This window comes from Canis lupus, chromosome 21 (genome assembly GCF_011100685.1).
Source record: "Canis lupus familiaris isolate Mischka breed German Shepherd chromosome 21, alternate assembly UU_Cfam_GSD_1.0, whole genome shotgun sequence".
NCBI lineage: Eukaryota > Metazoa > Chordata > Mammalia > Carnivora > Canidae > Canis > Canis lupus.
In genome coordinates this window covers 50,066,210-50,080,794 of record NC_049242.1, presented here as the reverse complement: position 1 = coordinate 50,080,794, position 14,585 = coordinate 50,066,210, and the positions used below count along the sequence as shown (strand labels likewise).

At 37.0% G+C, this 14,585-nt stretch overlaps 1 long non-coding RNA gene across 1 annotated transcript; it reads right to left on the bottom strand.

Moving 5' to 3' along the window:
• Window positions 1-1,430: 1,430 nt before the first annotated feature.
• LOC111091469 lies at window positions 1,431-14,427 on the bottom strand. The gene is made up of 3 exons (XR_005375393.1): window positions 14,270-14,427; window positions 13,666-13,813; window positions 1,431-1,665 (listed from the first exon to the last, which is right to left on the bottom strand). It is a non-coding gene; the product is annotated as an uncharacterized LOC111091469 (long non-coding RNA).
• Window positions 14,428-14,585: the final 158 nt, after the last annotated feature.

Below are 14,585 nucleotides of genomic sequence, written 5' to 3'. Positions count from 1 at the left end.
CTCACTAGGCTAAGGTCCCCATTTTACATGCTGTCATAGCAACTTGAATTTTTCCTCTCTGCCGCTTTACATAAATCTAATTAGTTACTTTGCTGGATTATCAGTCTAATAATTACCTTTTCTCCTGGACTGCACCTCAACTGCAATAATCCTGTTTATCTTATTATGACTAATGAGGTTCCAATGTATTGTTAAATATTTATTTATTGAATAAACAAATACACGTACAATTTGATCCTCTGCAAAGCAGTGACAAGAGGTATATGGTTGCCTCTATTTTTGTTTGGGGATTTAAGTTAGTCTTTTTTATCTAATTAATGCGTTTATACTTAACTAGATGTTCAGCGTGAAGTCATAGTAGGAGAAAAGGTAACCTCCTAGCACAGCACGAGAATCTTCACGAACACGCCCTCAACTATTCTCCTCGAACTTCGATGTGCCATCATGCATCCAATTTTCTAGCCACACTAGACTATTTATTACTCTCAAGACATTTCATACTTTTTTGTACTTTGGTGAACTGCTTCAAATTCTTTGTGGAATGAGGAGGAGTATAAATAAATAAATGAAGTTATTAAGATAAATCCTCTGGTGCCCTTGTGAGGCTGCTTCCTCGGCTTTCCCTTCTCCTCTCTCTTTACTAACCTCTAAAAACTAGCTCAAATACCTTCTCTGTAAAGCTTTTCTTGATGTGCAGCCCACACGGCCTCTGGAAAAACCAGCAGAATGAATCACTCACTGGTCCATGTTTCCAAGGCACTGAGGTGCCTCTGTGTTTTATCACATCATGTTACAGGCCACTGTGCATCTCTCCCCCTTGTCCCGCCAGCTCTCTTTTTCTCTCTTAGCCCAGGGAGCCCATGAAACAGGGACGTGCTGTACCCACTAGCTTAGGACACACAGGGCCTGGTGCAGTGCTTGGCACATAACTGATGCTCAGTAAATTTTCAGGGCATCCATGTAGGACTAAAGCCAGAAACTTGCCATCTATCTAATTTCTCCCTCTTCCTCATCCCCAGCAAGTAAAGTCATCATGCATCTAAACTAGGCCAAAAACATTAAAAATCGAAATACCCTATGATCCAGTAATTCCACTACTGGGTATTTACCCAAAGAAAAGGAAAATAATAATTGGAAAAGACACTCACACGCCTATATTACTGCGGCGTTACTTAGAATAGGCAAAATATGGAAGCCGCCCAAGTGCCCACCAATAGACGAGGGGGTAAAAGAGGTGCGGTGTGAATGCACCCCCATATACATAACGGGATATTACTCGGTCATGAAGGAGGTCCTGACATTTAAGACAACATGAATGGACCCAGATAGGATTGTGCTAAGTGAAATAAGTCAGAGGAAGACAAATGCCATGGAATTTCACTTTTATGTGGAATCTGAAAACTAAAACAAAAAACAAGAACAGACTGTTAAGTACCCAGAACAAACTTAATGGTTGCCAGAGTGGAGAGAGGAGAGAAGTTGGGCAAAACGGGTGAAGGGGAGTGGGAGAGGCCGGTTTCCATTTATGGAGGGAACACGTCCTGGGGGTGACAGTCGCCGGCCCTGTGACAGACGGGAGCTCCCCTGATGACCCGCTAGCACGACACAGATGGGGCCCATCACTGCCTGTACGTGGAACCAAGGTGACCTTGCGGCTCGGCTGTACTTTAAGAAAACAAACAAACAGACACAGACATGCAAACCCAAGCAAATTAACAGGTCTTATATATGCCTAGATAGCCAGGCTTAAAATTAAATGTAAACAGTAGGCAATTTTCATTTTTTAGTGTAATGAGAAAATCATGATTATATATAATCACTATTTCCTAAAGTTTTAGGTGAATTTATAATTATTTTATGTTTATATTTTATGGTCAATTTATCATTTGCAATTATTTTATTGACTTGATTAAAGCATGACTTTCTAGCTCCAGAAGTGGAGCTATAATCAGGTACTTCTATCCCTTAAATAAATGAGTTTTCATAGAGAGAACAGACCATGTTTGTACCCAAGAAATACTTATTTGGCCCCTCCTTACAGGGTTCCAACAGGTGTAGCTTAGAAGTACCTCGATGGGATGAGCACTGGGTGTTATACTATATGTTGGCAAATCGAACTTCAAGAAATAAATAAAAATTTATTTATTTATTTATTTATTTATTTATTTATTTATTTATTTATGTATTTTATATATATAACATTTTATGTATTTTATATATATATAAAATACAGGGACCCTGGCATTTCAGGGCTGAGCCACTCACCCAGAAGAAACTCACAATCCCTCGCAAATACGTAGCAGTCTCACTCATACCTTTCGACAAAGGTATGAAATACCTTTCAAATAAAGCTTTTGTGTCTAAATACAAACTGTTGCAAGCAAGTTGCAACTTCCAGTTTTCATATGAAAGTCCAGAATTTTCCAATACCTCAAGAGAGAGTCTAATAACCAAACAAATCAAACCCTTGTTAGGAAGAGGCATTTTCTTAGGAGAGAGGTTTTTAGATTCGGGGCATCTAAAGAGCTATCTGTCCCCAGGAAGCGCTTACCGAGGCAAGCACCAAGTTAAATATCCCTCCAGGCTAAAAATAGGAATAAACACCAAGTAGTCTCCAAAGAGCCCCTGCAATCAGAGCATTCGCTGAGGGTGAACAACAGCAGACACACGCACAGGCATGTGTTTATGTGTGTGTGCCTTAATGGTGATTTAAGTTCATGATTTCATCCAGGGAAACCATAGGCGATTAGTGAACTTCCTCATGGTGTGCCAAGCCAATTTAAATGTCCAAAGAAAATAAAAATAAAATAAAATAAAATAAAATTAAATTAAATTAAATTAAATTAAATTAAATTAAATTAAATTAAAAACTAAAATAAAAAAATAAAATAATAAAATAAAATAAAATAATAAAATAAATAATAAAATAATAAAATAAAATAATAAACTAAAATAAAATAAATAAAATAAAATAAAAGTCCAAAGATGTCTTTCCTTGATTCCTGGCCGCTGTAATGATGTTTATATTACAAAGAATGGTTGAACATAAAAACCTATAGCGGGAGATACACTGGGCTTACAGGGAGGACCCCTGAACGACTTCTGACTCTTCCACAAACTAGTCTTCTGATTTTATCAAATCCTCTCCTGAAAAGTAGATTGAACTTGAAAATTTCAAAGGCCTTTTTTTTTTTTTGCTATAAAAGCCAGAGATACACTTAACACCAAAACTTATCTTGAAAATACCCAACTATCATCTCCAGAAAAATGTAAATATTTATGAGACTTCAAAAGACGTCCCACACATGCACTTTAAAACCTCCTTATTCGATGAATTCCATGACTCATGCTTGCAGTAACCACATGGTTATAAGAAATACTTATTTACTTACTTTTACATTTCCCAAGTAAAATGTTTTCCCTATTATTACCCTTTCTTTTCTTTTCCTTTTTATTTTTTTTAAGATTTATTTATTTATTGAAGGGGAGGGGAGGGCGGTGCAGAGGGAGAGAGAATCCTGAAGCACACTCCCCACTGAGCATGGAGCCCCACTCAGGGCTCCATTCCACAACCCCAAGATCATGGGATCATTATGTTTTAGTTTCCTCCCCCCAAATCTATTCCAGTATAATTCAGCAGAGAATAATCAGTGATGCCCGTGTGAATGGGTACTTTCTTGGCATCTTCATTGTGGGATTTAAAAATGTGGGTGCACGTAACAGCCATTTTAGGAACAAAGGTGCAAAAAGGCTTATCATTAATATATTGAAAACTAATTCTATTTCTTTTTTATTTAAATTTCACTTAGTGAACATACAGTGCAATTTTGGTTTTTAGAGTAGAACTCAGTGCTTCATCAGTTACGTACAACACCCAGTGCTCATCCCAACCAGTGCCCTCCTTAACACTCATCACCCGTTGAACCCATTCCCCTGCCCACCTCCCCTCCAGGACCCCTCCGTCTGCTCTTCATAGTTAAGAGTCTCTTATGGTTCATTTCCCTCCTCCTTTTATTCTTTTTCCTCTTCCCCTATGTTCATCTGTTTTGTTTCTTAATTTCCACATATGAATGAGATGTTATGGTATCTGTCTTTCTCTGACTTATTTCACTTAGCATAATACCCTCTAGTTCCATCCACATCACTGCAAAGGGTAAGATTCTGGGTTTTGGTGGCTGAGTAATATTCCATTGTGTATACACATGCCATATATATACATATATATGATTTATATTTATATTTACCACATCTTCTGTATTCATCAGTCGATGGACATTGGGCTCCTTCCGTACTTTGACGGTTGTTGATAATGCTGCTATAAAGATTGGGGTGCAGGTGCCCCTTCAGATTTGTATTTTGCATCCTTTGGGTAAATACCTAATATTGCAACTGCTGGATTGTAGGGTAGTTACATTTTAAACTTTTTGAGAAAGTCTCCACACTGTCAAATGCTTTTTCTGCATCTATTGACAGGATCATGTGGTTCTTATCCTTTCTTTTATTAACATGATGAATCACATTGATTGATTTGTGAATAATTGAACCACCCCTGCAGCCTAGGAATAAATCCCACTTGATCATGGTGAATAAATTCTTTTAATGTACTGTTGAATTCAACTTACTAGTGTTTTATTGAGAATTTTTGCATCCATGCTCATCAGGGATATTGGTCTGTAATTCTCCTTTTTAGTGGGGTGTTTGTCTGCTTTTGGAATCAAGGTAATATTGGCCTCATAGAATGAGTTTGAAAGTTTTCCTTCCATTTCTATTTTCTTGGAACAGTTTGAGAAGAATAGGTATTGACTCTCCTTTAAATGTCTGGTAAAATTCCCCTGGGAAGCTATCTGGTCCAGGACTTGATTGTTGGGAGATTTTTGATTACTGGTTCAATTTATTTTTCGGTGGTGAGTCTATTCAAATTTTCTATTTCTTCCTGTTTCAGTTTTGGTAGTTTATAAGTTGCTAGGAATTTGTCCATTTCTTCCAGGTTACCCAGTTTGTTGGATTATAATTTTTCGTAGTATTATCTTATAATTGCATTTCTGTGGTATTGGTTGTGATCTCCACTCTTCTGTTCATGATTTTATTTGAGTCCTTTCTCTTTACTTTCTGATAAGAGTGGCTAGGCAGTTACCAATTTTCAAAGAACCAGCTCATAGTTTCAATCTTTTCTACTGTTTTTTGTTTGTTTCTATATTGTTTATTTCTGTTCTTATCTCCATTAATTCCCTTCTGCTGGCCTTATACTTCATTTCCTGTTCCTTTTCTAACTCTTCTAGGTGTAAAGTTAGGTTGTGTACTTGAGACTTATCTTGCTTCTTGAGGTAGGCCTGTATTGCAATATATCACCCTCTTAGGACTGCCTTTGCGTATCCCAAAGGTTTTGGACTGTCATGTCTTCATTTTCATTTACTACCATGTATTTTTTTTTCTTCTTTGATTTCCTGATGGGTCCATTCATTCTTTAGTAGGATGTTCTTTAACCTCCATGTATTTGAGGTCTTTCCAAATTCTTTCTTGTGGTTGATTTCAAGTTTCATAGTGTTGTGGTCTGAAAATATGCATGGTATGATCTTGGTCTTTTCGTACTTGTGGAGGGCTGATTTGTGACCTAGTATGTGATCTATTCTGGAGAATGTTCCATGTGCATGTGAAAAAAATGTGTATTCTGCTGCTTTAGGATGAAATGTTCTGAATATGTCCATTAAGTCCATCCAGTCCAGTATGTCATTCAAAGCCATTACTTCCTTGTTGATTTTCTGCTCAGATGATCTGTCCATGGCTGTAAATCTTATGTTAAAGTCCCCTACTATTATTGTATTATTATCAATGAGTTTCTTTATGTTTATTTATTAATTGATTTATATATTTGAGTGCTTCCTAGTTGGGGGCATAAATATTTATAATTCTTAGATCCTCTTAATGGATAAACCCCTTAATTATTATATAATGCCCTTCTTCATCTCTCATTACAGCCTTTGTTTAAAGTCTAGTTTGTCTGATATAAGTATGGCTACTCCAGCTTTTCTCTGATGTCCATTAGCATGATAAGCGGTTCTCCAGCCCCTCTGTAGGTGACTTTAGGTCTGAAATGAGTCCTGTGTAGGCAGCAAAAAGATGGATCTGGTTTGTTTGTTTGTTTATTTGTTTGTTTTTATCCATCCTGCTACCCTCTGAGTTTTGTTTGGAGCATTTAGTCCATTTAGATTAAGAATGATTATTGAAAGATATGAATTTAGTGCCATTGAGTGTTACCTGTAGAGTTGGTGTTTCTGGTCATGTTCTTTAGTCCTTTCGAGTCTCTATTGCTTTTGGTCTTTTTTTCTCCACTCAGAGTCCCCCTTAAAATCTCTTGCAGGGCTAGTGCAGTGATCACAAACTCCCTTAGTTTTTGTTTGTCTGGGAAACTCTTCATCCCTCCTTCTATTCTGAAAGATAGCTTTGCTGGATAAAGAATTCTTAGCTGCATATTTTTCCCATTCAGCATATTTAATATTTCCTGCCACTCTCTTCTGGCCTGCCAAATTTGTGTGGACAGATCTGCTGTGAGTCAGATCTGCCTTCCCTTGTAGGTTAAGGACTTCTTTCCCTAGGCACCTGGGTGGCTCGGTCGATGAGGTATCTGCCTTTGGTTCAGGTCACGATCTCAGGGTCCCTGGATTGAGTCCCACATCAGGCTCCCTGCTGATTGGGAGTTGCTCCTCCCTCCCCTTGGCCCTTCCCCCTAGCTTGCAGTCTGCTTTCTCTCACTCACTCTTTCTCTTTCAAATAAATAAATAATTCTTTTAAAAAAATGTTTTTTAAAAAAGAATTTTTTCCCCTTACTACTTTAGGGTTCTTTCTTTGTCTGCATAGTTTTGAATTTGACTATAATATGCCTTGGTGATGATCAGTTTTTGTTGAATTTAATTGAAGGTCTCTGTGCTTCTTGGATTTTGATGTTAATGTCCTTTTCCAGATTAGGGAAGTTTTCAGCTATAATTTGTTCAAATAAATCTTCTGTCCCTTTTCCCCTATCTTCATCATCTGGTATTCCTATGATACCAATGTTAGTATGTTTTAGTAAGTCTCTAAATTCCCTATGTCTACCTTCATGACCCATACTTTCCCTTCCCTCTTTTCAGCTTATTTCCTATATTTTTATCTTCTATATCACTAATTCATTCCTCTGTTTCACCCATCCTCATTTTTATGGCCCCATTTGTGTTTGCATCTTGGTTATAGACTTTTTAATTTCAGCCTTACTAGATTTTAGTTCTTTTATCTCTGCAGTAATGGATTCTCTAGTGCCCTCTATGCTTTCTTCAAAACCAGCTAGTATCCTTATAATCATTGTTTTAAATTCTAGTTCAAACATCTTATTTATGGCTATATTGATTAAATCCCTGGCCTTGAGTTCTATCTACTTCCTGTTCTTTCTTTTGGGGTGAATTTCTCTGTCTTGTCATTTTGTCCAGAAAAAGAAAAGAAAGAAAAAACAAAAAAGCAAAAACAAACAAAAAAAACAAAGAACAAAACAAAACAAAATCTAGATCTTGGGTGTGTTTTCATCTACTTGTTAAAAGAATATAGATCCCAAAATACAAAATATAAGTGTGTGAAATAAACAAAAAATTAAATATATAATATATGAATAAAAATAGGAGCAGCCTGGGTGGCTCAGCAGTTTAGCACTGCCTTCAGCCCAGGGAGTGATCCTGGAGACCTGGGATCGAGTCCCACATCGGGCTCCCTGCATGGAGCCTGCTTCTCCCTCTGCCTGTGTCTCTGCCTCTCTCTCTCTCTCTCTCTCTCTGTGTGTGTCTCTCATGAATAGATAAATAAAATATTTTAAAAATAATAAAATAAATAAAAATAATAATGAAAAAACTTTAAGGAATTGAAAAAATAAGAAAGTAAATTTAAAAATTAATAAAAAATAATGAATAAAAGTAAAAAGGACGTTATAGCCTATTTCCCCTAGAACTAAATGCTACAGCACTCTGTTCAGTAGACTTGGTGTGAATGAGTCATTTGGGGATGGGTGCCTGCTGCATTGACTTTCAGGCTGATTTGTTTCAGGGTCACTTATTCCAGGGTGTAGGGAGTAGGGGTTTGGTGTAAGCAGCTCCATCCTGCACTAGGTGGCTCTGTTTCGTTCTCTGAAGGCCTTGGGCACTGACGGTGGGATGACTGTGGCCACACTCAGCTCTCTAGCTCTCTAGCCCTGGAGCTGAAATTTAATGCTCCTCACTTGTCAGGGAGCCCTCACAGAAGATCCATCAATCATTCCTCTTGTGTCCCCAGTTTCTGTCTAAACCCTGTGTTCACCTTGCCTGCATCCAACTTTTTTATCAGGTGTGTGACACAATTTCAAAACTCCAAGTTTTAGGGTCTCCCCCCCACATAGACCCACACTGTTCCTCTGGGAGATGGTCTCACCACACTTGTGCCATTTGCCAGCCCCTGCTGGGAAAGTGAGCATGAGACTGCACAGTGGGTCACAGTTTATGGCAAAACATAACAGAAGACCAGCACCAAGACTGGCCGCTCCCAGCTGGGTTTCCTGCCCTCGTGCCTGGGAACACTGCCACACTTGGCACCACTTGATCTTCTTGTGACCCAGGGGATCCTCAGACCACATTGTCACTCCTGGGAGTCCACCTCCTACACCACCTGAGAACCCTTAAGCCAGGCACTACCCCCATGGTAACAGACTTCTAAAAGTACAGATTTTGTGCTCCACTGCTTACAATAATTTGTAGAGCCTTCATAAGCATGCTCCCTCCTTACCGCCATATCTGGTTATGTCTCCCCCAATTTAACTCTCCACACTTCCTACCTTCCAAGAGGTGGTCACTTTTGTACTTGTAGACTTGCAGCTTTTGTTCTCTCAGACCTCTGATTGATTTTTTTTGGGTGTTCAGAACGATTTGAGAACTTTGTAGCTGTGTTTGAAGAATGAAAGAAGCTTAGAGTCCCCCTACTCCTCCACCATCTTAACTCCTCTCAAAACCAAGTCTGTTTCATTCCCTAAAATAAAAAGCAGTCTTTTTTTTTTTTTTGATGTGCTTGTCATCTGTTTCAGAACTTAAAGCCAAATAGTAGAACTTGACTTAATGCCAGAGAAAATTAGTCCTACTAATTGAATGTCCTTTCACATGCAAAAGAACAATGCTTGATGCTCAATTTATAACTGAGAAAAGAATATGTACCACTTGTGAAGATTTACAACCTAATTATTTTTTCCTATTCTAAGGTTACTTGGATTTTATATTCCCAAACAAAAGAAACCATTAATTGATACAGAGTAAAATTGCTCTTGCTCCAAATAAGTGACATGAGTAGCAAGTAAGGCTTAAAAATACTGAAATGCTCATGGTATACCCTCAAGATAAATAATGAAGATCAAGTAATTTTGAGAAAATGAGTCTCATTTTACTTAAGAACAATGAATTCACAAGGTCCAAGTAAAATACAGACAGTTCAACACTGATAATATGCATTTATAATTAGAGTGATTAAACATTTCACTTTTACCTTCTGCTGAGAGCATCCCTTTTCACCTGAAATGTGCCCATGTTTGAATGCTAACATATATATAAGTGGCCTATTTAGAGACGTCAAGGTCTTACATAACGGTAGCTAGCAAAGTTTACAAATACAGTCCTAGACACTGATTAAAGTGTTTTTTTAAGGTACATCTTAATTTTTCCTGTTGCCAATTTCTAAGCAGAGTAGCACAGAATATCACATGTATTCATCAAGGTGGAGAACATACTCATGCATATCAACATGCAAGATTATAATACTGGGGCCAACCAGCAGTGCTGTGGGCCCAGGATTGTTTCTGTCATGGATACTTAGGCAGATGTTGCAAACTGGTAGCCTGTGAGCTGAAAAAAAATCTCTAGATATTTTTTGTGAGACTTTAAACATTTTAAATTTGGCAGATTTCATACAAAAATAGAGTTTCAGGTTTAAAAAAAAAAAAAACATATCTGGCAACATTGACCCAAATTCCCACAGGGCAATAACAGGCAGGACATACACAGCAGCTTGCATACCACATGTTCTCTGGTATATGACAGTCCCTTATCATTACTCTATGCCCAAATTTCTCATTAAATTACATGTCCCCATAGGCAATTGAATTTGCTACCTCAGGGTTAGAAAATGGGAGTAGCAGTTGCCACAATGCTTGTTTTATGTCCTAAAGATATTCCCCTATTTTTTTTCCTATTTTACTAGACTTTAGGCTAACCCTGTGATCCCTCCTTCCCTTCCTTCCTCCCTTTCTTTCTTCCTTCCTTCCCTCCTTCTTCCTTATTTAATTCCACTAAAGAGCAGTACTCTCCAGACTTCTATCCCAAAACATTTAACTCTCTCACTTTCCTTAGATAAATCTAATCATACCTATGGCCTCAATTCTTTATCCACAACTCGTGTGTGTGTGTGTGTGTGTGTGTGTGTGTGTGTGTGTATTCATCCCAAAACACTCTTCTGACCTCCAGCCCAATATATCCAACTATATATATGACATTTCCCTTGAAATATCTTGTAGGCATACCACTAAACTAGTCTAAACACTAATTATTCATTACCTTTTTTACAAAATCTGCCTTCTTTTCCTATATTCTCCTTTTTAGTGACATCATCATTTACCTGTAACAAATTTCTGACTCCTTTTATTTAACCCTCATGTTTTGCTGAATCTGCATCCATATCTTTATTTTGCTACTCCTACTCATAGCTATTTCTATTTTCTTACACAATATCCTTATTACGTTTAACTGGATTACTGAAATCTCATTTTCGCCTTAACATACCAACAGACTGATTATTTTTTTCAAATCACAAATGTGATTATTTTATTCTTTCTATTTTAAGTCATAGAATCTAAAATGAAAGTCAAATTCTCTAATTAAAAAAAAATCATTCACAACTTACTGCTAGTCAGCCTCTTAGTCTTTCTCTCTTCTATTTTGCCAAATAAAATAGTTCCCTGCAAAAATTATTCTATGCCTTTGACTGTGATGTGGACTCCTCTTCTCCATAAAGGCATCTGCTCCTTCCCTTTGAAGTCTCAGCTTCAAGCAGTACCTACAGGAAGTTCTATATGCTGGCCAATTTTAAGGTTAGGTGTTCTCATACTGTATAAATTCCTCCGCCATAGTGCATATTATTATCATTGCAGACTCTGGGGTTTTCTTGATAATATCACTGCCCAATTGGACTCTAGAAGTCTTAGAAGAATGGTATCTTATTTATATTTTCATTTAAAACATATACCCCAGTGAGTAGCACATAGTAAGAATTCAATAATACTAAATGTTTTTATATGATTAATCAATAGGTGTTTTAGGAAATGTTGAGTTCAGTGGTCTTGGAAAATTGGTGAAATTTAATGATCATGCTATTTAAGTCAACTTGTCCAGTCTCTGAAAATGCTGATTGTTGAGATTCCCTTTCTATTTTTTTTCCTAAAATTTCTTTTAAATTTAGGAAAGGGAATGGTAACTTTACTAATGTTATAAGATTTGGTGATGATATTTATGAGTCCTGTATACATGCCAAAAGTGATTTTATAGGCATAGATCTTATATCCATTTTCAGGTCTTTTCTTAATTGACTGAATAGCCCTGACGAGTTTATGTTCACCTGTGCAAGCTTATCTCTCAATGGTCATGTTAGGCTCTCAACTCTGGCCTTAAAGTGATTATGACACCTGAAACTTGGATTATAAATTTAAGGTGGATGCATTTATTTCTTTATCCAAAAGATGTAATTATATAAAACTTATCTAAGCTGCAGCAAAATTGCCTTTTGTTCTCATTGTTTTGTAAAACAATGGGGATGGGGAGAAGTGGTCATCTGAATGTATTTTCCAGAAAAACACTTTGAAAAATATAGTTCAAATTCGATTCAGCCAAAAAAATTTTAAAGAAAATTAAAGTTATCATGACTTTCACCCTATAATATTTATAGTCAAATATTTGTTGCCACTAATCCCTTGCTATATTTAAATGAGTACTCTATCCCAAGGAGGCATCTTCCTGACAATAAAATGGATGATTAACAAACATCATATCTTACAGTAGCCTCAACGAGCAAGTATGTGGGTGGAGGGAGTAAAACACAAAGGGGATCAAGAGTTCTATACAAATTTTCTCTCTGTTCTTTAAATTTATGCTATTTAGGTTTACAAAATGACATGCAAATAAATATATCTTAATCTAAACCTTGTATTATAAGCTGAATAATGCCCCCCAAAGATGTCTATGCACTAATCCTCAGAAACTATGAATATGGCAAAAAGGAAACTTACAGATGTGATTAAGTTAAGGATCTGGATGTGGGAAGATTATCTTGTATTATCCAAGTGGACTCACTGTAATTACAAGGATCCTTATAAGGAGGAGGCAGATGGTCAGAAAGAGTGAAGGCAACAAGACAATGAAAACAAAGATTTGTGATATATTTTGAAGATAGAGAAAGGGGCCATAAGCCCAGGAATGCAGATGACCTCGGGAAGCTGGGAAAGGCAAGGCAACAGGTTCTGTCCAGAGACTCCAGGACGATCCAATGACAGACACCTTGTCTCTATCCCAGTGAAACTTATTTCAGACTTCTGGCCTCCAGAATTTTAAGAGAAACTAAGTTTGTGGTAATTTCTATAGCAGCAATAAAAAACTAACATATCTTTTTTTCTCTTAAAAAGGTGCTGAAATAAAACTTGCCTAGTTTGAAACTTAGTAGAAGAAGTGGCATTAAATGAATAATAATATGGGTGGCACATGACAACATAGGAGAAACTAAAGCAGTATTATGTAGAATATATATTTTGCAGTGAAAATCATTGTGTTGTATGCCTGGCTTGACTTGCTTATTAGTTGATTGGCATTGTATATGTTATTTGCCTTCTGTAAGCCTCAATTTTCCTTCTATTCAAACACTATCTCAGGGTGTCTGGGTCGTCCAGTGGTTGAGCGTCTCCCTTCAGCTCAGGGTGCGACCCCAGGGTACTGGGATTGAGTCCCACATTGGGCTCCCTGCATGGAGCCTGCTTCTCCCTCTGCCTGTGTCTCTGCCTCTCTCTGTGTCTCTCATGAATAAATAAACAAAATCCTTTAAAAATAAAAAATAAAACATTATCTCTAGTAATGTTGCAAGGATTAACTTATAAAAATGATGGATTAAACATACATAATAATTTTTATGTGGCAGGGAGTATTTTATGCACTTTCTATGAACTCATTTAATACCCACTATAACTCTATTAAATAAGTTCTATTATTATCCCAATTTTACAGAAAAGAAAACTGAGATATTTAATAACTTGTCCAAGGTTACAAAACAAATAAGTGGCAGAGAGAGGATTCTGACCCAGAGACCGTTACCATATTCTATGCTGTTAACCATTGCATTAAACTTAGGTCAGTGTCCATAGAGAAAACACAACCAGTTACATTATTAAAACTCCTTGTGTCTGAATCTAAGAGTTCTTTCTCTCTCTCTCTCTCTCTCTCTCTCTCTCTCTCTCTTTTAACATGAATCTACTCTTAAGGAAAATACTTCCAGAATTACAAATGTGTTTTTTGTTTGCTTGTTAGTTTTTATCCTCTTTATTCAGAATTATGAAGGTCTTTGAATAATCCCTACTAGGTTAATCTCTAAGGTCCTTACCAGCTCAGTGAGTCTCTGAAATGACCACTGCTGGTCCCCCCAAAAATTGGGTTGCCAAGGTGCTTGCTCTAAGAAGATAAAATGAAACTCCTATGTGTCCAGATGTTTTGATTAACTGACCACTTCTATCCCTTCCAGACCATTGAACCTATAATAAAACAAACAAGAGAAACAGTTTTGTTTTTTTTTTAAAGGACTTCATTACAAATAACATCATTCAAAGGACAAAAATGATGGTCATTGGAAAAATACTTGGTTATGAATTAATTCCAACCTGTCCTTTCTGGAAATACATTTATTAAAACACAAACTAAAAGTTTTGCTTCAGTACAAGATATAGAAGAAAAAATACAACCGCCCCTAAAAGATCTTAAAGGGTTTTTAGCATATTTTTATCTTCAAAGGAACTGAGAAAATATTTTTAAAGAAAGCCGTAAAATGTTTCCCATTCTACCCAAAGCATTTGCATTTTCAGAGTGACACTTTATTTAGCCCACTTTGTTCGTATTAATTTTCAGCGCTGTGAGCAAGCATGTCAGTGTATATTAACACCTGATCTATAAAGGGAACGCTGAGGCCTTACTCAAAATATTAGTCACCGCACCTTGGGGATGCTGCTGTGCTTCTGCTGTTGGCTTCCATGCAGAATGATGTACATGCTTTGATTCTTAATGAAACATGCACACAATCAACTTCATCACCAAGAACACTGAAACTTCAACGACTGTTTTCAAGCTCAGATGATTTTCCAGGCCTCTCCTGTTTTTTAACACCAGTGGTTTGTGATGTATAGAACACCAATTCCCAAACAGAATGCTGGAAAGGGAATTCTAACGTGAAGGAGAGAGGTCTTCTGAAAGGTTTTCATGTGTGTATCACCTTTATCAAGGCCTTCACACCTGGTATTCCCGAAGGTTTAG